At 41.3% G+C, this 23,670-nt stretch overlaps 1 protein-coding gene and 1 long non-coding RNA gene across 2 annotated transcripts in view; one reads left to right on the forward strand and one right to left on the reverse strand.

The window, feature by feature from the left end:
* Positions 1-23,670, forward strand: part of MKLN1 (muskelin 1) — a 361,418-nt gene that overhangs the window by 86,631 nt on the left and 251,117 nt on the right. The gene's annotated exons all lie outside the window — the stretch shown is intronic.
* Positions 12,396-16,920, reverse strand: LOC120239196. The gene is made up of 3 exons (XR_005530381.1): positions 16,857-16,920; positions 12,685-12,753; positions 12,396-12,598 (listed from the first exon to the last, which is right to left on the reverse strand). It is a non-coding gene; the product is annotated as an uncharacterized LOC120239196 (long non-coding RNA).

The following is a 23,670-nucleotide window of genomic DNA, read 5'->3' on the forward strand; positions in this document are numbered from 1 at the left end:
GTGATGGACTTTGTTAAGAAAAAAAAATGTGGAAGGAAGTCCGTGAAATGAAATCATTATTAGGCCAGTGTACGAATGGGCTCTGGAGCCTCGCTTGTGGGGCACAGGAGGAAGGACGAGGTAATTAGCATATATTTGCAGAGTTCTGCTGCCTGTTCCCGGCCCCCCCTCCCCCCTTCACTGGCTCCATCTGACTCTAGTTGCTTGGTTTATTCTTTTGTGTTTGTGGTTTTTTTTCACTTGATCAAAAATAGAGAGACCAAAAAAAAGTTTTCTTGAGCTTATTCCAGCTTTTCTACTTTTTTCCTCATGTATTTGGTTTCCCATTTGCCATGATCCTTCTTCCTGCCACCTGCTTCTTTCTCTGCTTTTCCTACTCAATGAGGGCTTTTCCTCGTGTTCTATAACCCTGGCTTTGTGCCTAGTGTCCATGAAGGACAGGTGAGTGTGGTGTTTAGTTACAGCACAAACATGGAGGCTGCCCAAGGGCCTGAGGGATTTGCATCGAGGAATTTCCCGTTTCTGGTCCAGGCACCGGACAGTGCTCCCTGTTGTCGGTTCTGACTTTACCTTGGCTCTGGGCGTGCATGTTGCGAGGCTTCAAGAGCAGAACAGAAATGCCGTGCCCAATGCAGGAAAAGAAGCCTGGACAAACGTATCAGAATATCTTTCTTCTGTCTTTTTAAGCTAGTAGGGTGGGAAAAAAGTGCAGACCAGAGTCAGCTCAGACCTTCTTGGAGACAGGGTCAACCATAGAACCAAGCGAGGTTTCCAGGCCTGGAGGGTTGATCATGTTACTTTTAAAATGCAATATTTAGGGGGCGACTGGGTGGCTTAGTCAGTGAAGCGTCTGACTTCAGCTCAGGTCATGATCCTGTGGTTCATGAGGATCAGCTCTGCATTGGGCTCTGTGCTGATGGCTGGGAGCCTGGACCCTGCTGTGGATTCTGTGTCTCCTTCTCTCTCTCCAGCTTACACTCTGTCTCTCTCTCTCTCTCTCTCAAAAATAAAACAAACATTAAAAAAAACTTAAAAAGCAATATTTAAATAGCTATTGCTGTGATAGACACTATTTGAAGTGCTTTTCTTTTTTTTTTTTTAATATTTTTATTTATTTCTAGGAGAGAGAGAGAGACAGCGTGAGCAGGGGAGGGTCAGAGAGAGAGAGGGAGCCACAGACTGAAACAGGCTCCAGGCTCTGAGCCGGCAGTCAGCACAGAGCCCGACGCGGGGCTCGAACCCACGAACTGCGAGATCATGACCTAAGCGAAAGTCAGACGCTTAACCGACTAAGCCACCCAGGCGCCCCTGAAGTGCTTTTCAATATTAATTCATTTAACCCTTTAAATATTAACTCATTAAGCCCTACAACAAACCCTGTAACCTGGAAACTACTATTGCCTCAATTTTATGGATGAGGACACTGAAGCCCAGAGAGGTTAAATGACTTGCTCAAGGTCCCAAAGCTAGTAAGTGTTAGCATCAGGGTCTGAATCCAGACAGCCTGGGTCCTGAATCTATGCTTTCAGCCACCATATAGGTATCCTACCCTCACTTTTTGAAAGTATACATTATACCACTTCACTTTTACAAAAGACCTACATTAGTACTTGTTTTTACTAACCAAAAGAAATCTGGAGAGGATTTTTGCTTTTACGCAGAAAAAACACAGCACATTCAGCGTTTGTTTTGTACGGAGCTCACACAGAGGCAGCGTGCACCCTGAGCAGTGAGGATGGTCCCGCTGAGCTCCTTCCCCAGGAACTACACCCAGCATCTCAGCATCACGCAGCCAGAGCTGTGAACTGGGTCTGTGAGCATGTGTGCTTTATCTCAATTTATTTTGTGCACCTGTTAGCAAGATGTGTCCCGAGGTATCAGGAAAGCGTAAGAGGGGCTGTTTTTTATAAATTGATGGTAATAGCTTCTTTGCTTTATGGCATTTCAGCTTATGAAGGGATTTGTAGGAATGTTCTACTTTTGTATAGGGGGCGGGGGGCACCTGCACTATACTGCCTCTCTGGTTTCTGTCTAGCCTCCCAGCATTTCATTTGGATATTTTATAAAATATCTTCTCCCAGGTATAACACCCTCTGGTAGGAGCTGGGCAATGTGTGTATCCCTCTGAAATTTCTGTGCAGATCTTGGGATACTTGCCAGCAATCACGTGTTCACAGGCTCCATCCTGCCGAAGACATAAGAACCAGACCTTCTCTCTTTTCTCTGGAGATCAGGGCACAAGAAAGCAATTTCTACTCATACAAACTTTAAGAAATAAAATAATGTTAGCAAATGTTTAATAAAAATAAAATGTCATAGGGCACCTAGGTGGCTCAGTCGGTTAAATGTCCAACTGTTGATTTCGGTTCAGGTCATGATCTCACAGTGGGTGGGATCGAGCCCCATGTCAGGCTCTGTGCTAGCAGCGTGGAGCTTGCTTGGGATTCTCTCTCTGTCCCTCCCCTGGTTATGCAGGCACACACGCTCATGCACACTCTCTCCAAAAATAAATAAATAAACTTAAAAAATATATAAAATGTCATACTATGTCACACCTCGTATGAAGTGCTTGCCCCCAACCCTCATAAACAATGATGTTATTACCCTGGAATCTGTTCGCAGTTGGGGTGAGTTCTCAGGGAGCTGTCCCCACCTTCTCTATCCAGATCCTTGTGAACAGCATCATGAAGTTTTTAGATGGTTGGCTGGACCTGAGGGTGTAGTTTAGAGCTATAGGATAGATCTTTTGGTGAGTGTAGCAAACCAATCTGGAGGGAAGCCCATGGCTTTGGCCTCTGCTCTGGAAGACTATGCCATCACCCCAAATATCTGCAAATCCTCTGACCTTCCTTATCTCCCTCTGGCTGTGCCCCAAATGGCTTTCCCTAGTAAAAGCTGGGTTAGCAGAGAAGGAAGTTTGACAGGAAATTAGGATGAGTTTGGCTTTCTGCTGTCCTCATGAACTCTGACCTATGTTGAAGGACTGGGTCTCACTGTTGTACAGAGAGACTTGTCTCTGGCCTCTTCCTACCAGCTTCCTACCATAAATCCAGGGCCTCTGCTCGTTCTCCATCTCCGAAATGGGGTCCTGGATATTCCCCCTATTGAGCCCTAGTTCTAATCTGACTGGACCTGGCTAAACAGTGAATTCCTATTAATAGCTTAGCTGATAACATCTGAGGCATGGGCTCTCCTCCATATATTGCATTTATATCTGAATAGGAATATTCAAAACCAAAGTTTAAAAAAGATTGAGCATCTAGGGGTAGAATGTCAGACTCCTTTACACAGAGATCTGGTGGGGGGGGTGGCTCATGTCCTATAGATCTCCCCACATTTGTATATGAACCTAAAACTGGCCCTAATGTCAATGTCAGGTCCACGGACATCCGCAAATCCAGAATAAAAACATTTACTTTGCAGCAACAACTATGTCTCTTTGAGTATGTTCTTAGGACTCCCCAAATCCTAGGACCCAGAACAGGGCATGTGAAGGAGTTCAGTTTACTGGCAATTGTAGCAGTCCTTTGTCAAGTGCGGTATTTCCTCTGACATCACTAGATGCTCGTCAGCTCCAAAGTATGTCTTTGCCAGGAAAACCTGAATTGAAGAGGAGGCGTGGCCTTGGGAAAAAGAGCCTGTGTCTTGGTGGGCTTGATGTGCCTATCCCAGGCAGATCTCGCAGAGGCACTGACTCCCTGGGCTAAGGTTCTTTTGGTCCAAGAAGGGGAAAAAGGTGTAAACAGTGGAGATAAAGCATCCCACTGTGCCTGGGTGTCACTTTTGAACTGGTGAAACTGTGACAGCCCCAGTCTCGCCTATACCATCAGAAGCTGTGGGTCTTCCATGCCCACCATGCCTGGCTTCTCCCACCCACTCCTTCCCCTTCCCTCCCTGTTCCCATGAAGACCAGCGTAGGTGACACTTGCTTCAAAACCATCTTTGTAGTTCTTCTTTGACCTCTCTCCTCAAAATATTCTCAACCTTTCCTCTTCCAGTGCCAGACTGTTGGCATCTGTCTCCCATCTTGTGCAGCCTGCGATCCCTGGCTAACCATGGTTTTATAATTGTCTCTGGTTAAAGTTTAAATAGATGGGTTTCAGCCGAAGAGAAAAATGTAAACAAGCCCTTTCTGCAGTCTTTCAGAACTGCTGACTTCCAGTGCTTTTGAATTCTGTGCTACGAAATTCATTCAGCTCCTCCCTAACCAAAGAACTGAGAGCTACCACCGGGCTTTCTGAGATATGAGAGCCACTTGCAAACCTTTGAGAGGCTTTTAGATAGTCTACACTTTTCTTTTTAACTCAATTAAGCCATCAGGATCCAATTCCTACTCTAGGACATGTGTCTGCTGTATCAGAGAGAGAAAGGTTAAGCGATCTTCATGGGCTGGCCTTTGAAGAAAGGAAGGAAGGGAAGGGAATTGTTATTTCCTTGCTGGAAATTTTTTTGGGGGGGAGGGAGAAGGAGATTGTATGTGTTGCCCCAGGTTTTTGAGTTGATGAGGCCATCTTAGGAATCATGAGAATGGGATTGTTCTTGGCCAGTGTGGAAGAAAGAGGGAGGCTCAGGTTTGAGCTGGTGATTCAGGCATACATCCACTTCATTTGGTGTGCTTCTTCAGAAGTAAGCAGGCCATTGTTTTGAGTCTTGATGAAGAATATTGATTTTCTATATTTTTCAATTTTGTGTACTTTGTGTACTTGTGATCTGGTGTCAGGATGAATTCAGCCATAATTCTGGATGTTTTCGTCAAGGATTTGATTGGAACCTTTCCTTCCCCCTACTCAAAACTCTTCAGTAATTCCCCATTTCAATTTCAGGCTCCTATTCAGAGCATTCAGTGGCCTGGCTCCAACCCACCTTCACCTTTTACTCTTCCAATCAGGCACTGACCTCACTGAACTTTCCACCACGCTCCTGTAACATGTTCCCTCAGTCGGCAGTATCCTAAAGTCTGCTGCCCCCGCCCCCAGCCTCCTCAGGGTCTTTTCAAAATGACACCTTCCCATGTTCCGTGAACTCTCCCTGCTTTCCTTGCACAACCAAACCAACCACTCCTTCCCTCAATTCTGACTGTCTCCTTCACAGCAGCCCTAATGTCATCATCTATTGTTCAGCCTGTGCTGTGTACCAGCTTCCTGCACCAGATACTTAGCTCCTTGAGAGGAGGACAGTCTATTGCAACCCCCCTTACTGCCCTGCCTTGTATGTGGCCCATTGTCAGTTTTCAAAAATATTCAATCTTTGGAGAGCCTCGGTAGCTCAGTGGGTTAAGCATCTGACTCTTGATTTCAGCTCAGATCATTATCTCATGGTTTGTAGGTTTGAGCCCAACATGGACTCGACACTACGAGCCTAATGCAGAGCCTTAGGATTCTCTCTCTCCCTCTCGCTCTGCCCCTCCCTGATTCATGCTCTCTCAAAATAAATAAACTTTATATATATATATTCAATCTTTATTTTTCAACCTCTCTGAAAACTTAATTTCAGTATTTTTAAAAGAGCTCTTGAGAGAACCTAAGAAGAGTGAAGAAAGGAGTTTGGGGCCAGAGAGATTTGAGTTCAGATCTAAGCTTGATTGAGTATTAGTACCAAGATGGCTTCCTTTCCAAGCCTCATTGTATTCATTTGTAAAATAAAGACAATAAGATCTCTCCTATGGGTTTTTGTGAGAATCAAAATGAGATCATGCAAGTAATGAACCTAACAGTTTGTCTTATCCTTACCATCCCTTGATGCTAAAACATTTTAAATGTTGAAACATCTTACTCTGGGACATAAATTGGATTAGCCAGTTTAATAGATACGTGCCCCATTTTCCTGTTGCTAATACAACCTTCCCTGATACAACAGTTTTCTCTCACTCCTGTTCGTAAGTTTTTCAAAGGCTTATCTCATAAGCAGGATCAGACTTACCTATTGGTCACCTGAAGAAATCCCAGTGATGGGGAAGATGACAAGGCAGCTGCTCTGTTTTTTGCTGAGTTATTTTCACATGGTGGGGTGGGAGAGGGCATCCTCACACCATCACAGTGGGCTCTTTATTTCAATGTTAACTTTAAAGAGGAGAAAAGACACCTCTTAGGACACTGTTCTCTTTCCCCCTCCACCAAAAGTCAATCGCTACTTTCACCCATGGGAGGGGAGCAGTGAATTCCATTCATCCATCCAACATTTATTGAACACCTGCTATGTGCCAAGATACTAAGATGAATCAGCCAAGGTGTATGCCTTTAAAAGTTTGAATCTAATGTGGGGTCGGGGCGAGGAGGGAGATAAGCAACTAAATGAAATAAGGATAATGTAGGTACAGAAGGGACAGGCAGCCTATCAGGAAAAGCTCCAGAAAGAAGTCATTATGCTTGAGCTGAGTCTTGAAATATCAGTATGTGGTTGTCGACAATGGGGGCAAAACACTTCAGGGGAAGGAAACTCAACTCTCCTTCCTTCCCCTCTGATGGCTTCAAATAGCCTGAAGTATCTGACTCCACCATCTTTACCCAGATCAGGCGTCTTCTCCTGAGTCCAGGTGACTTAAATCCTTCCTTGGCGGCAGCAGCATTCTCAGTGCTGGTTTCAGCCAGAGAACTAACATTAGAGGCTCTGCTGCTGCTTCTGCTGCCAGGGCCGGAAAACAGCTGGAGTCCTTTGAGCTCCCCGGGGGAGGGTGGAGGAGCTGAGCACGCATGTGCGTGCATACCTGGGTCTGTGAGTGCATGCATTTGAGAGTGGCTGTGGGGGGCGGGGTACGGGGTATCCATTTGGGTAGCCAGCTAGATATTTATCTGCAGGTGTTGCCACAGAAAACAGAAGTGGATATTCAGAAATCAAAGTGACAGCCAGGGATCTCATGGTCAAGCTGAAAGACTGCTCAGAGAAGGGGGGAGGTTGGAGTAACCTCGACCAAAACAGAGTGAAACAGAGAAGGAAGTTGCATCAGAGGAGGAAGAATGCCAGTGTCATACTGAAGAGCCTCAAATGTCACAAAACAAAAAATAAACTGTGTGACTCTTATTCGATCTAGTTAAACACTGTTAAAATAATATTTTCTCCTTCAGAGCATTATTAAAATTACTGAAATAACGGTGTAGCAAACATAGAGAACACTGAAAAACACAAACAAAACATTGTTATAATTTTTTCAAGTTACATACAACATATTTTATTTATTTGGATTAATGATTATAACTTTGTCTTCTACCTCGATATCCAAGGGTTTTTTTTTTTCCAGTGCTGAAAAAATATTTAAAAAAATTTTTTTAAATGTTTATTTATTTTTGAGAGAGACAGAGAGTGAGCAGGCAAGGGGCAGAGAGAGATGGAGACATAGAATCCAAAGCAGGCTCCAGGCTCCGAGCTGTCAGCACAGAGCCTGATGTGGGGCTCGAACTCACAGACTGTGAGATCATGACCTGAGCCGAAGTCGGACGCCCAACTGACTGAGCCACTCAGGCACCCCGAGTGCTGAAAAAATATTAAAAATAAGTTCTGAGATTGACTTATTGAAGAACAATTAAAAAGTCTCATGATTAGCACAAATTGGGAAATTTTAATAAAGATTAATAATACTGAAGTGATTGCAGATGTCAGAGCAAGAAATATAGATCCCAAGGATGTTAAATTTTGTTATCTTTTGTTTTAATTTTTATTTATTTATTTATTTTTAAGTAATCTCTACACCCAACATGGTGCTCTGATTCAGGACCCTGAGATCAAGAGTCACTTGCTCTTTCAAATGAGCCAGCCAGGAGCCCCTCCGGGATATTAAGTGTTTTCATTTCAGTTCATATAGAAATGCTAGTGTCTTTACCAAAAAGTAATAAAAGAGTAGTCTTCCTTTTGGTCACATTCTTGTAACTACAAACATGAAGACTTTAGGTGAAGGGGTTTTATTAAAAGTTAATGTAACACTGGAATAAGTATGGTATTCGGGTCCTGTATGAGTCTTTTGACTCTACTACTTTACAAATATAGTCCCAGGAACTGGCTTTCTATCTCTTTCTTAGAATTAAAATGATTAACTGACTTGCCAGTTTTACAAATAGCTATAAGTATATTAAGTTTGGGGCAGTGAATTAGAGAAGTTTTGCGTGCTTTGGTTAAAGTGCGAAACAGTAGTTCCCAATTGAATTAATTATTAGTCCATGTGTTAACTTACCAGATAAGTAGTAAATGGGCTTGGGGTAGACAGAGGGGAGAGGAAATGATTAGGGAGAGAAGCCCCCAGTAATGGAGAAGGGGAGCAACTAAGTCTGATGTTCACTGTTTGCGTAGGGTAGGTTCTCAGCAAATAATTGTGGAAGGAAGAAAGGAGGAAAAGAAGGCAGGGAGGAAGGAAGGGAATTATTGAATGGTACATACAAAGAAAGTGGAATAAATGCCTAATTGAATTCTGCTTCATGACAGGGTTATACCATAATATTTCTCTATGCTGTACCTGCCTTGACGACACTTAAAGATGTATAATTCTCAGAAGTTACGAGACCCTTAAAAAAGGAAACATATAAAAATTAGATTTGGAGGAAATGGAAATCTATGCAAATCTAAATTTTTAGATTTTTCTGAAGATATTTTTACAAGTCTAAATTCAGTGTTACATTTGGAACATCATAATGGATTGAAATTGTTTTTTATTTTTAAAACAAATTACTGAGGGGGCTACAAACTGACATCAAATATCACTTGGCTTTGGCCAATTGAGGAGAAAACAGCAAAAAGTTGGAAAGAGAAGAAACCATAAACATTACAGTAAAAACAAATGAAACTAGAAAGTTGTATATATTTTTCTAGACTTACTGATTTTATAAGGACTTTGTTTTCAGAAAACAATTTAGGGGTTGGGGGGAAAGGGAGAAAAAAGTAAGCCAAATTCATGCATTGCACCTTTTTTCCAGGCACCTACATTTTTGTCTAGTGAGTGGATGCCCTCGCATTTGCTAGTTTCCCTGCTTTCTGGGCTCCCCCATCTCCAGGGGCCCTCCATCTGGACATGTTTCCTGACACAGAACTTGTTGGGGCTGCAGAGCCCCAATCCAGAGGAGTCTGATAAACTCCCTACCTCAGTTCATGTTCTGGGAAGCGTGTTCTTTCTGATGGTGTTCCCAAGCTATGGGAGAGAGAAAAAAGGATGCATATGTGAACTTAGGGATGCTAAGTTCTGCTTTACATTTTAAATCTATAGATCTTTCCTTCAACGAGTGGCAGGCCACTCTTAATTCCTGCCCTTCTCCCCCAGTGATCCAAGGAACTTTGCTCTTTGCCCAAAATACCTCTCTCTCCCAAAACAATTTCCCCTCCTCTGAGAAATGCTGTCGTGTCAGGCTGCACTGCCCTTGAACCAGACAACTTTCTCTGCTTGTCTTTATCTGTCTAAATAAAGCTAACCTACATTTGCTGTCTAATTCATTCGGATGCTTGCTGATGCTATTTAAAGCATCCCTTAAGGCTCCGTGGAAAACAAGATGCATTATCTCCAGTAGAGAACCTTTAGGTTTGTTGGTCATTTAAGGAATTTAAGAATCTAAAGAATCCATTCAGTCTTTAGTAGTTCAGATTTAAAGGACAAACAAACTCTTCCATGTTTTTTATTCTAGGCAGTCTTCCCTGACTTGTATGATGCTGGGTTCAGCTGATAGAAAAAGAGGTAGCTAGAAAGTTAGTCTATCTCTCTCTCCATGCCCCCCACCACTGTGTGTGTGTGTGTGTGTGTGTGTGTGTGTGTGTGTCCTGTCCCTAGACTTCATGAAATCCACCTTTTCTGAAGATTAATTTCACAACAGAATATATTTTTCATCCCGGACTCTGATAATTGTTTAGTCCACTATGAATTAACTTTCTCCTCTCAGGGAGCAAATGTGAAAGATCAAAAGAAGTTGTCACCTTTGGAGCGCCTGGGTGGCTCACTCAGTTAAGTGACCAACTTGGGCTCAGGTCATGATCCTGTGGTTCATGTATTTGAGCCCCGCATTGGGTTCAGAGCCTGGAACTGCTTTGGATTCTGTGCACCCTCACCCACTCATTCTCTCTCTCTCTCTCTCTCTCTCAAAAATAAATTTTAAAAAATATTCAAAAAATTTGGAAAAAAAAAGCTGTCACCTTAGTAAACAGGCTTGGGGTAAGTTTTTGGCTTGTCTCTACTTCCTGCTCTTCAGCCTCCATCTGACATTTCATTAGAGAATCCTGGTACTTTCACATTCCAGAAAAAAAAAAGGAAATTCTAAACAAGGAAAGGAACAGAATATTGGTGTTGTAAATAGGACTCTACTGCACATTTCTATATGACTGGGAGTTCAGAGAGGTTCCAAATCTGTTGCTCGTTTTTTTCAGATCTGGTATTATATTATGTCAGTCTGCTGGTCTGCTTAGTGGGAGAGCGAGCTGGTACAAGGGAACAGTTTTAACCATTAGTGCCCCGCTGCTCCCTGAAGCACATGTTTTTATCAGCATCCACTTGTTCAGCTACGATTCAATGACGTCCATTGCAGAGAGTGAGTCAGAAGCCACAAGCTAACAGGTCTATTCCTTCCCACTGTCACCTAGGAAACCAACGCATCATCCACAGGAAATGCAGGCCCCAATGGGGGGTGTGCCCAGATCGGGTTATAAAGCTGGCAATGAGTTTTTCAAAAGAGGTCAAATAATAATGCGTAGAATCTCAGTCTAGCCTGGAAAGTGGATCCAACCTCTGTGGCATGGATGGAGGACAGTCATGCAGAAATACCAGGAGAAATTAATCAGCTAAAATCATGGAAGATGTCTGCTTTATAAGAAATTGACCAAGGGCAAGGGTTACGGAGACATGGTTTGGTTTCTCCCCCACAGCACATACATTTATTTGCCCACTGAGTGGTTGAGTAGTTTTTTTGTTTTGTTTTGTTTTGGGTTTCGGCACGTTTGGATGATGTGTGAAATGAGATGAGGAAATTGACAAAATATCAAACCAGGCTTTCTGCTGAGTGAAATGTGTATTCTCTGTTTCACGGTCATTCTCCCTTGGGCTAAAAAAAGCGATGGATGGAGTATTCCTTCAGAGAAAACCACACCCTGATTCCCCTCATGCTCTCACTGCTTGTTTTATTTTATTATTATTATTATTTTTTTTGCCCATGTGTTATTTTTTTCCCTCCTTGACCATTATAGTTTGGCATAGCCCATTGGCCTTAGTGTATGTATACAACTTACCACACGTTATCCACGTATCTGTGAATGGAAGCTGAGAAAAATTACCTGTACAGTTTCATGTTGTTTTTATGAGCTTAATGTTTCCAGGCAAGTTTACACTCTCATACTGCTATAGGTGAAGGATTTTATATAAAAAGGTACATACAATGTGAGCTCTCTCAGAACTTCCTATTTTAGACTCAAAAAATATTAAGATGGGTGGGATGGGGAGGAAATAATTCAGAAACCATCTGCTCCAACCACCTATTTTTCAATGAGAAATTAGTCCTAGAGAAGAAGTGAAGTTATTTGTTTAAGGTAATATAATAAAATATGGTGTAATGTGGGGTGCGGAGGAAAGGAAAGAGAAGAGGTAGGAAGGTTAACCACAAGCTCAAAATGAGTTAACAGGTGATATGACCACCTTTAAGACTGTTAAAATATTAAGCTGTTTTAATTGAAGTATGGAGTCCTGACTAGGAGGGGGAACTGGTACCCTTCCGGGCTGGTCAGTGTTGCCAAGAGTATGGCATTCTGTTCTGAGTACCCATTGAATGGGGAACAATGATGAACCCAAAAGTGTCCAGAAAGGGGTAAAGATGGTGATAAGAGTTTTAGTGACCATAACACAATAAGAACAATTAAAAACATTAGGCTGTTTAGTTTGGAGACCAGAGGTTTGTCATGAAGGGAATGAGAGGAGGTATAAAATAATTGAAGGGCTGCCTTGAAAAGGGTTCAGACTTAATTTTGAGTGACAGGGAAGGGCAGTCACAAATGAGTACAAGTTAAAGGTAATGGGTTTTAGCTCCTTATCAGTAATTTTTCAATAACGTCAGCTGATTGCAATGTATTAAACGGACCAATAGGGCAGTGAATTAATTCTTTATCTCCAGAGGTGTTCAAATATTCACTCATTTATCCAGACACATTTATTGAGCAACTGACATATGCCAGTCTTTGGACTAGAGGGGCTTTGAGGTTGTTGTCTGTGCAAATTAAGGTAATATTTGCTGCAGTATTTTAAGTTTTTTGTAATGTTTTATTTATTTTTGAGAGAGAGACACAGAGTGTGAGTGGAGAAGAGGCAGAGAGAGAGGGAGACACAGATGTGAGGCAGGCTCCAGGCTCTGAGCTGTTCAGCACAGAGCCTGATGCAGGGTTTGAACTCACGAACCACAAGCTCATGACCTAAGCCAAAGTCGGATACTTAACCTACTGAGACACCCATGTGTCCCTTATTTACTGCAGTATTAATTCTATATCAAACTTAAGACATCATGGGAAATTTATTTCTCACTCATAAAACATCTAAAACGGGTACTCATGGTGGGTGGCTCTCTTCCAAGTGTTGTTCAAGGAACCAGGTCCTTCCATCTTGTAATTATACCACCTTCAGCATGTGACTTATGCGGTCACTTTAAACGTTGACATCCTGCTGACAGGGAAAGAACATGGAGGATTGTGTGGAGAGATCCTCACAAGTTGGACCTAGAAGTGATGCACATAAGTTCTGCTCACATATTTTCTATTCAGTCGAATTCAGTCAGATGGCCACACCCAACAGCAAGAGAGGCTTCTAATGCAGTCCTGTGCCGAAGAAAAAGAGGAACAGGTTTGATGACCCAGCAAAGGTTTTATCACAGCATCCAGCTCTAGGCTTCTATAATTATGGTGACAGAACTGACACAGGAATTTTAAAACTTTCTTGCTTAATGCCAATGTCATCATGTCTCTTGTTTACGTTAAATATCTTCCTATTGAAGGTCTTCTGTTGAAGATATATCGTTTAGTTTAAAAAAGCAAAGTAGAGAACAATGTATATAGTATGCTACATTTGTGAATGAAAAGAGGAATCACAGTGATAATATTTATTTGTATCTGCTTGCATACATTCAAAGAAACATTGGAAGAATACGAAGAAACCATAGGAAGTAGGGTGGGGCCAGAGAGAGGATGGATTGATCACTGGGAGCAAGACTTGTCCATGTATGCCTTTAAGTATTGTTAATAAAAATTTTAAATAACAATAATAAATATTGTTACTAATATCACTTAATTAATTATAAAACTATGTAATTAAAAAAACAATTTCTGGGGCACCTGTCTGGCTCAGTCAGTAGAGCATGTGACTCTGGATCTCAGAGTCATGAGTTCCAGCCCCATGGTAGGCATGGAGCCTGCTTAAAAATAAGTAAGTAAATAAGTAAATAAAACAAAAAACCATTTTTTTCTATTGGAGAAGAGTTTTTCACTGATGGATCTCTTTTTGTTTTCAAGTAAAAAAAAGCTTGAGTAAAGGACTCTCTGGGAAGGCAAGCAGGGCATAACTTATGAGCCTGAAGTAACAGTAGTGATGAATATAGTGCCTTTCTTGTTATAATGCACCTATACCGGATTAATTAGATTTTTGAAAAGAAAGTAAAAGAATAATAATGCAACAACTTGGTTTTATGTAGAACTATTGAAGAGTCTCAGAGTACTTTTATATCTGACATCATTGTTTATTTTTGTAACATTCCTAATAACCATGATACAAAAGATTTAAATTAATTTCTTGTTTTGTAAGATACTGTCAGAGCCAAGGACAGAAGTTCAATTACCTACAAATTCATTTTAGACTTGTAGGCCAATAAATCTCAATTTCTGGGTAGTATCAACACTGGAAGCATATGATAAAAATCCTTTATGTTTGACAGCATTTTTACAAATAATTTCATATTTGGTTTCCTCATTGGCCTTGTGAATTAATTGTGACTGGTATTATCTTTAGAGATGAAAAACAAAGGTGGCCACTATAAATAAAGTTAAAAGTCCAATAAAAAATTGAGGAAAGAGGTATGCCTCCCTAATACACAAAGAGCTATTACAAGTCAATAATTAAAAGGTAAATATTTCAATAGAAAATTTCACAAAAGACGTGCATTAAAATAATAGAAAGAGGTCTCAATGACAACCCAATAAATAAATATTTTAAAATACCCTAAAAAATGAGTGGAAATAAAATAGTATCTAGTACTGACAAAGGAACATGGAAATAGGAACACTGACAAATTTCTGGAAGAGTTATCAGATGGCAAAACTTTTCTGAAGGAAAATTTGGAAATATATTAAAACTCTAAAGATGTTCATAACATTATGACCTAGTAACTTCATTCTGCTAATTTATCCCAATGAAATATTCAGAAAAACATAATAATTTATGTCAAATTATATAAATATCAGCATTCTTACTAGTTCAGCAAAGGGTGGATCAAATGACATAGTAAGGAAGTGAAATACCAACCTGTCACAGGAAACCATATTAAAGAATTAAGTAAGGGCGCCTGGGTGGCTCAGTCAGTTAAGTGTCCGACTTTGGCTCAGGTCATGATCTCGCAGTTCGTGGGTTCAAGCCCCATGTCGGGCTCTGTGCTGACAGCCAGCTCAGGGCCTGAAGCCTGTTTTGGATTCTGTGTCTCCCTCTCTCTCTGACCCTCCCCTGCTCATGGTATCTTTCTCTCTCTCTCTCAGAAATAAATAAAACATTAAAAAAATTTTTTTAATTAAAAAATTTTTAAAAAAAGAATTAACTAAAGGCTAAAGGAAAATCCTACAACCCATTAAATCTAAAAAATGATTTAAAAAAATACAGAGACACGTTACATACACATTTTTTGCACCTTACAAACAGGTGAATAGTGAAAGACTATTAGTAAGACAATACTGGCTAAGAGTGACTTTAGCTTAGAAAAACACATTTCCACCAAAAGGAAGTGCTATGGTCCTTCAAAGCTTCCAAACTAGGTAGCATTCTCATCTCCTAACGGATCTCTATTCTTCTGGGCTTCTTTATCCAAAATAGACCAGTTCATATACATTGAGAATTGGTCAGGGCAGCCCTTGGGAGGCTGCACCAAGTATGACAAAGAACTCTTCAGCAGCTTCCATAGGGAATTTAATGTTGTGTTGATCTAAAAGATATTGAATCTATGGAACTGTTACAGTGTTCAGCAAAGGTGTCAGAATGGGGACTTTTACCACACCTGGCTTTTAAGTGCTTGTGACAGGAGCACCTGGGTGGCTCAGTTGGGTAAACATCTGACTCGATTTTGGCTCAGATTATGATCTTATGATCTCTCAGTTCACAGGATCAAGCCCTACATCAGGCTGACAGCACAGATCCTCAAAATAAGTTAATTTTTTAAAATGTGCTTATATATATTTTTAGCCCTTACCTGAATTAATATTTGGATTACAGTTGACCCTTGAATTATGGCTTTGAACCACTTACAAAAAGCAGAGTTTTTTGATAAATACAATACAGTACTGTAAGTGTGTTTTCTCTTCCTTATGATTTTCTTTCTTTTTCTTTCTCTTTCTTTCTTTCTTTCTTTCTCTCTTTCTCTCTTTCTCTCTTTCTCTCTTTCCTTCTTTCCTTCCTTCCTTCCTTCCTTCCTTCCTTCCTTCCTTTCAAGAGAAAGCATGCATGCACACAAACAAAGGGAGAAGGAGAGAGAGAATCTCAAGAGGCTACAGCGCAGAGCCCAATGCAGGGCTTAAACTCATGAACTGTGAGATCATGACCTGAACCAAACTCAAGGGTAGGATGCCTAACTAACTGAGCCACCCAGGTGTCCCACCTCTTCTGATTTTCTTAATAACATTTTCCTTTCTTTAGCTTATTTTATTTGTAAGAATACAGTATATAATATATATAACATACAAAATATGTGTTAATTGACTGCGTATGTTACCAGTAAGGCTTCCAGTCAACAGAGTCAACAGTAGGCTATTAGTAGTTATGTTTTGGGGAATACACAGATTTTTTAGTGTAGAGGAGGGGCTGCGCTGTTCAAGAGTCAACTGTATAGGCACTAAAGTTGATGTCAGTTCTCTAATCTCACACTCCAGATTACTTCCATTTCTTGAATTACTTTTCCTCGTTTCTTACTGACTACTGTTCACTGCATAGACCCTGCCAGGATTTTTCACATGTTTTGAATCTCTCTTTGTCTTTCAGAATCACCTCTATTAACTAATGATCCAATCCCTTACCCACATGCAACACTGGTGAGTTTTCTTACCACATTCGATTTGTGACTAGCTTTTATTTTCTTCATAATCCCAAACCTCTCCTCAATAGCACATTCAACACTCTCATTGCTTTTGTGATTATCAGACATACTGAGGTTAATAATGTTGCCAAGCACCCCAAATTAAATAGAGCAAACCTGCTGATAAAAGAAAATTACTTGACCATTGCTAAAACAACGGTGTCCCAATTGCTGTTGCTGTTTGCTGGGGCCAGGCAAAGTTGAAACACTTTTGCTTTTGGAACAATTTATTTTTCATCTCCTTGAAAGTTCACAGGTAAGCAAACTGCCAAAGAACCCCTGTCTTTTCCGCTGCCTCGGTGCTATTCTGGTGAAGTGCATTTGTGACCATAGTCATCAAATCACATATGAATATATAATTAACCGAAACTATTTTTAGAGAGCTTAGTTGGCTTGCTTGTCTTAATGAGGCTAAGGTTGTAGGGTTAATATCTGTGTGGGTTACTTAGCACATGGAGACAAACTGTGTCACCCAGGTAGTCATACCTACAACCAGCCATCTCACAAATGCATGCTCTTTAGGGGACCTACATACAGTGCGTCACTTGAGTACATATCACTTCAGTACAGTCCGTATAGGACAGTGAAGTTACCAACCTTCATAACAACATGTGACCTCAGGATCTTCAAACTCAGAACCTCAATTAGACATTAATAAGAGAGAAAGTGCCTTAGTCATATGTTCAGATTTTTAAAAATGCTGTCTATGAGCACAGGTTGCATCACAATGTTCTCCAAAAGTAAAATTCTAAAGAAAGTGGGGGCACCTGGGTGGCTCAGTTGGTTGAGCGTCCGACTTCATCTCAGGTCATGATCTCATGGTTTGTGGGTTCAAGCTCCGCATCAGGCTCTGTGCTGACAGCTCAGAGCCTGCAGCATGCTTCGGATTCTGTTGCTCTGTCCCTCAAAAATGAATGAAAACGTTAAAATAATAATAATAAAGTCAAAGGAGGCTTATTTTTCTAACTGAGGGCATTAGAAAAACAGTGGGTGGTACATGATTTACCTCTACGCCCCAGGGACCTGATGACAATGAATTGCTATGAGTTCGTGTTCTAAGATTTGCCACAGAGCAGGTCAGTGGCACTAGGGAATTTACACATTTGTCAAAGCACAGAAGGCTATAGATTCACAACTTGGTTTCTGGCTTCAGGTACAATTTTCTCCTTCTGTTTTCAGGATCCACTCCTCCTTCCGATGCCAGAGCTACAGGCAGTTCTCTAAATAACACCACGTCCCTGGCCACCCATCTCCCATTTGAACATTTCGGCAGAGCTCCTTTGAGGTCTGCCCTGCACCGCCTCCCATCTCCCAGGCTCAGCTTTGCTTGTCTGAGTCAGACGTGAGTCACCTCACTCAATAGCGGAACTCAGAATGCTTCTCCATCCCATGGATCCCTCTTGTCTCCCTTCTTTTAACTGGTTTCCCGGCAGCCTAAGGTCAATGGCCAACCTTGATGTTAAGGTTTGGGTCACTACTACGGCAGTCCGCTCAGTAAAGAGGTTGGCAGACAGCTAGTAGAATTAAAAATGGTGGTAATGTTGATGATAATGATAATGATGAACAGCTTCTTCAGAAGCACCTTAATGGCCAGATTTGGTGATTCTGCTCATAGGACAGCACAGGTGTCCTTAATCCTTGGTCTCTTCTTTCCCTCTTCACCATCACCCCCTCCATATACACAGGCCCATGTGGTACAAGGTAAAAGTTTATGGACTACATTCTCTGTGAAAGTCAGGTAAAAGAACAATATCCTGCATTGGTGGGCACCCTTTTCTCCAGAATTTTCAGATTTGTTATTCTCATTTTTACTCATTTGATTTTACATTCTCAGTAATTCCAGAAAGGGCATTGAGAAGGATTTGTGCCTTGTTGGTGCTTCCTGGGCATATAAAGAAGCCTAGTGAAATTGTATTAATAAGAAACTCTAAAGTTACTGTAGAAAATATCAATACCGAACTACTGTTATTAATTCATCAATCTTACTTAAAGCCCTTTGTTAAATGGTTAATACTTTAGTCAGCATGAATAGTTGACTAGTTTTTAGTAAGTTAGATGATTTACTTTAGAAGAGGACCCCAGAGATAGCCTGTCCAGTCTTTCATTTAATCAGCAGACACTTATTGAGCACCTACGATGAGGAAACCCTGAGCCAGGTCCCCAAGGGCAGTGTTTCTCAGGCTCCACTGTGCATGCATATCAACATCACCTGAGAAACTTGCTAAAATGCAGATTCTGGTTCAAGAAGTCTGGAGTGGGCACTAGAGGCTCTGCATCTCTGTAAGCTTCTTGAAGATGCTCATGAATGATACTTTGAGTAGCTAGACTCCAGGGACTCTGCACAGAGCCAGATGAACCTTGATTCTCTCTCCAAGGAATATTAGGGGATCCACAGGCTCTGAGAAGCTGCCCTGTGCATTCCTCCTCCAGAGCTGTGTTTATCCAGGAAGCCCAGACAATGCTGACCTATTCTTTCCAGTGCTCTTGGCTTTCTGACGTCTTCACTCCCAGTGGAGGGTATAAAAAGTTGCAGGATTCAGGCTTGGGATTAGGACATGGAAAAAGGCCCATTTATCTTCAACCTTGGCTATGAGGTCTAGTCCAGGCCACTTAGCAGAGAGCTCTGAACTCAGATTTTAGGCAGAGCCTTTCTTTGATTGCTACAGAGATCTGCTTTTAGGATTTGTTTGTTTATATCCTTTGCCAACTTTTCTGTTGAGGTCTTTGTCTTTTAATTATTGACTAATAGTTCTTTATTAAAATAAAGGGGAATTTCTTTCCCCCCAAAAAAAGTTGCTTGGGTTTTTTTGTTTGTTTGTTTTTTGTAGTCTTTTACTTTTGTCTATTAATTTTGGAATTAGGAATCTTGGACTCTAGTCTAATATTAATACATATCTCAGGAAACTGTTGAGAGCAAAAAGAAAGTACATGTGGGATAGTCCCCACAAATACAGAACGTGGGCACTTTGTTTTCAGGGCTTACATGAACTTGATAGTTTTATTAAACCTAGTGTGGGATACAGCTGACTCGTATACACAAGTACTAGTTTGGTTTTGGTTTATTTTGGTTTTAAACATTTATTAAGCACTTGCAAGTACTCTGTGTGCTGTTCTAGGTTTGGGTAGTATTAAAATACATGAAGTGAAATTAGAAGCTGCCTATTAAGAACTATAAATGCATAAAAGTGCCAGTGATTTCTGTTTTCCTTTGGCCTCAACTATCACTTTCTAAGTTGTCAACAGACAAGATCTTCTACCACTCCTCACATATCCGATTAAGTAAGTGCCTCAGTATTGAGGTAAATGACCTGGTTGTTCCTTGGTTTCTACATTGCTGTCTCCTCTTTATAAGAACCTTATACATGTTAAATTTATTTATTTAAAGATATTATTTTCTTTTACTTTTTAAAGTAGGTTCCATGCCCAATGTGGGGATCAAACTCATGACCTGAGATCAAGAATCACATGCTCTATTGACTGAGCCAGCTAGGTACCCCTAAAACTATTTATTTAAATAGTAGAAATTATGAGAGTAATGGTACTCCAGTTCAGACTGATAGGTTTTTGTCTAGCTTTGAGAAATAGAAAATTTGTATTTACTGCCCATCTGTGACATTTATGTTCTCTCCACTACTGACTGTTAAAAAGAAATATTTATATATTATATATTTATATATAATATGTATATAATATATAAAACTAACCATCAATAGTAAAAATAAAATATCTGAACACAACATGTTTTATCTCCAATTGGTATTTGCTTTTTAATAGAGTCAAAGGAAAGAAACTCTAATGGCAAAAATTTAACTATCATCCAGGTAGAGAACACTCCCTTACTCCCACTGGCTCCTCCGTTATTCTTCCTACACACTAACCTGCCTTATGGGTCCCTACACTGAGCACAGATAAAACAAAAAAAAGTCAATATTATTGAATCTCATCTATTTGCCAAGCACCGTGCTAAGTGCTTTCACATACATTCTCATCTAATGGATCTTTTGCTTTCTTACTGCAGAGGAGAAAATGAAATTGTGCCTTTGCTTTGCTACCTCCTCTTCCCAGAGTCCTTACTCCTCCCTTTCTGTGTAAGCCTTTACTGGTAGCAAAGGAACTCAGTTGAGGCAAAATCCATTCTTTTTTTCATCTTATCCAGGTCCACGGGAAAAATTGGTTGGTTTCTAATTTCTGGAAGATGAGGGAATGTGTTGATTTAGTTATGAATAAGTGAACAGAACACTGCTGAGGGCTGAATGCTCTCTAACACTATGCACCCAAATGGGTGGGCACCCACATCTGGTGAGAGATCTCTCGTTTTCTGGCTTCTTTCCCAGATAATCCTTGAACTTTCTGGGGAAGAGTATTCATATCCATATCCATTCAACTCCTCCTTTATCTATGAACACAGATCCCTTACCAATGTCCTCATCCTGCCCTGGCCTGTCCATCCTCCCTCCCCTCAAGTTCTCCTGAGAAACATGACAGATTGAATCTGTTCCTGAGATTATCTGCCACTTTCTCCTCTTACCATGATTCCAAATCTTGGATTCCACTAAGGAAAACATAGCCTGGGTGACATTGCATAACCAGCGAAAAAGGAATCTTCCCTGGGCAATGAAAGGAGGGCTGACTCACTATCTCAGCTCTTAGGAATGGCTCTCTAGCTGCTGACAGAAGCCACACGGGTTCAGCCACGAGGCCAACGGGGACCTCCCTAGTGACCAACAAAAAGGAGGCAACCAGGACTAGCCAGAGCTGAGCTGGGGCAACTGACCCATTTGTAGAGGTGTCTCCAAGGACAGTGGCTAGCAGTCCAAATTGCAATGTCCCGGCGGTATAGCAAATTCCTATCTGGTCCAATCTGGTGGAAGAATGGTGCCCAACCACAGAAGATTGTGGAAAAGGATGTACTTATAATCAGCACGTGTTGATATTTTTATTCCAGAGGCGTATTCTTCGTTCTTTCACTTATACAACGGGCATTTGAATGAATATTAGAGGCACTGAGCTAGGGCTTGGCACACTCACTACCCTTGCAGAATTGACAGTTCAGCAGAATAGCACAAAGGGAGTAAACCTAGGAGCTCTAGGAGAACTTGGGACAGGCACTTAAGATTTGAGAGTTGGGAAAACTTCCCTAAGAATGTGTGAAAGGCTTATACATAAGGAGGGAGGAAGGACCCTCCATGCGGAGGAGGCAGCAGTGAAATCACCAAGCAAGAGAGAACAGGGGGCTCATTGGAGGAGTAAAGTGTTCTGGTGTGGCTGAGGTAAGAAGAATGCAGGGGACGGGGCAAGAGTTGATCCTGGAGAGGTGAGCAGGGGCCAGATGATAAAGGTGTAATCTTGTGTGTCATGAGAGTTAAGTCTGAAATCCACCCTGAGGGCAATGGGAGATGCTGACTCTCTGTGGGGGAAGGACGTGTCAGGTCTGCTTTTTTAGGAAGTCTTCTCACTGGTTGGAATGTGGGGATTGAATGCAAGGAAAGTAAACATGGAAATAGGAGGACCGGGTTGGAGGGTTTTGCAGTAATTGAAGAAGGAAACGATGTGGGCCTGAACCCTTGTAAAGGCAACAGTGATGTAGAAAATGACAAGTTTGAAAGATACAAAGCAGTAGTACCAACTGACATTGGGGATCCATCACAGGCAGGGCCTGAAATGCTCTGAATGGCTCTCAGTTCGTGAGTGGAGGAGGATGACAGGAGGAGAACTTGCTGGAAGGAGATGATGATGAGTTCAGGTTGAAACAGATACCCTGCCACTGGCCTGAATAGCAGTGGTGGAAAGTGAGGGCAACTCAGTGGCACTGGAGACTCCTCAGGTGTACCCCAAAGGAGGCTTAAGGACAATTTCAGACCCTGCCGGCTCAAGAGATGGAGGTCCTAACACAAGCTCCTACTTAGAAGCCTGGCTTATTGAGACTGAATCTGTACAGGCCTGAGACTGCAGATGCGAGGTCTCAGAACCTGCACCAAGCAGGCCCTGACAAGCTGTTACCATGGAGACGTGGCATGCGCATGAGGGAGTGAGTAGGAGGGCCGATCCATTCCAAGCCTTGGGTCACAAGGCTGTGGCAGGCTAACAGATAAACAGGAAAAAGACATAGTCAATAGAAAAGGATGTTCAAAAACTATTGACAGTTAATTGGAGTTGTATCGTCATAATTCTAGATTAAGTCTCACAATTTAGAAGGATTAGGGTAAGCCACTTAATGATCCTGCTAGTTATTTCAGGTACCACTTAATGAGGGCACAGGGAAGCGGACACAGGCTAACACCAAATGTACCTACACCCATCTTAAGCCCTTCTCCATCCCTGGATTCTAAGTAGCTTCATAGTATTTCCAAGTCTCTGGAGAAAAAGGCACAAGATACGGGAAGTTAAATTTTTTTCTCTTTGCCATGCTGATGGCAGTAATACTTAAGCAACCTCTGGAGCTCTTTGAGAAACTCAGGTGCTGGCAAAGCCTCAGATTCAATGTTATTATTAAGCAATTGGAGGAAAATATAGGTCAGACACCAGCAATACTGGGACCCCAGGTGGCTTTTTTTGTTGTTGTTGTTGGTTAAAATACACATAACATGAAGTTTAGTATTTTGACCATTTTTTAATGTACAGTTCAGTGGCATTAAATACATTCATAATCTTGTGTAACTGTCATGATATCTCTTTTCAAACCATTAAGCAATAATTTTCTATTGGCCCTCAGATTTTTAAACAATTTCATTGTACTGCAAAAACTCTGCCTACCAGAGACGATAAAGACAACTAGGTTGATCTTGGTTTGGCCAGTCGCTCCCAATTCACAGCAATTGGGTTTCTTTGGCCAGAGTCCTTGTCCTGTGGGTAAACTTGTTAAACCTAATCTCTGGAGGGAGACAGATTTTAACCATCTAAATGACTGGTGGGACTTATTAATCTTGATCTCCAAAGTATTCAAATAGTTTGTGGCAGTGCTTATTAAGAAGTCAGTAAAAATTAAGTCAGGGCCATAGGCTTTTGGAAAGATTCCACTGGAGGCAAACTTAGTTCCAAAGATAGTTAGGCATAATTGTGAGACAAATTGTTTAGGAATCAGCTTCATTTTAAATAACCAGAAACAAGGGGTGCCTGGGTACCTCAGTTGGTTAAGCATCTAACTTTAGCTCAGGTCATGATCTCATGGTTTGTAGGTTTGAGCCCTGCATCAGGCTCTCTGCTATCAGCACAGACCCTACTTGGGATCCTCTGTCCCCCTCTCTCTCTGCCCTCCTCCACTTGTGCTCTCTCTTTTTTCTCTCTCTCTCAAAAATAAATAAATAAACTTAAAAAATTTAAAAACAGGGGCACCTGTGCGACTCAGTCGGTTAAACATCTGACTTCGGCTCAGGTCATGATCTTGCAGTTGGTGGGTTCAAGCCCTGCTCTG

Source organism: Hyaena hyaena, unplaced genomic scaffold, assembly GCF_003009895.1.
Source record: "Hyaena hyaena isolate Hyena2069 unplaced genomic scaffold, ASM300989v1 scaffold_8, whole genome shotgun sequence".
Lineage (NCBI taxonomy): Eukaryota > Metazoa > Chordata > Mammalia > Carnivora > Hyaenidae > Hyaena > Hyaena hyaena.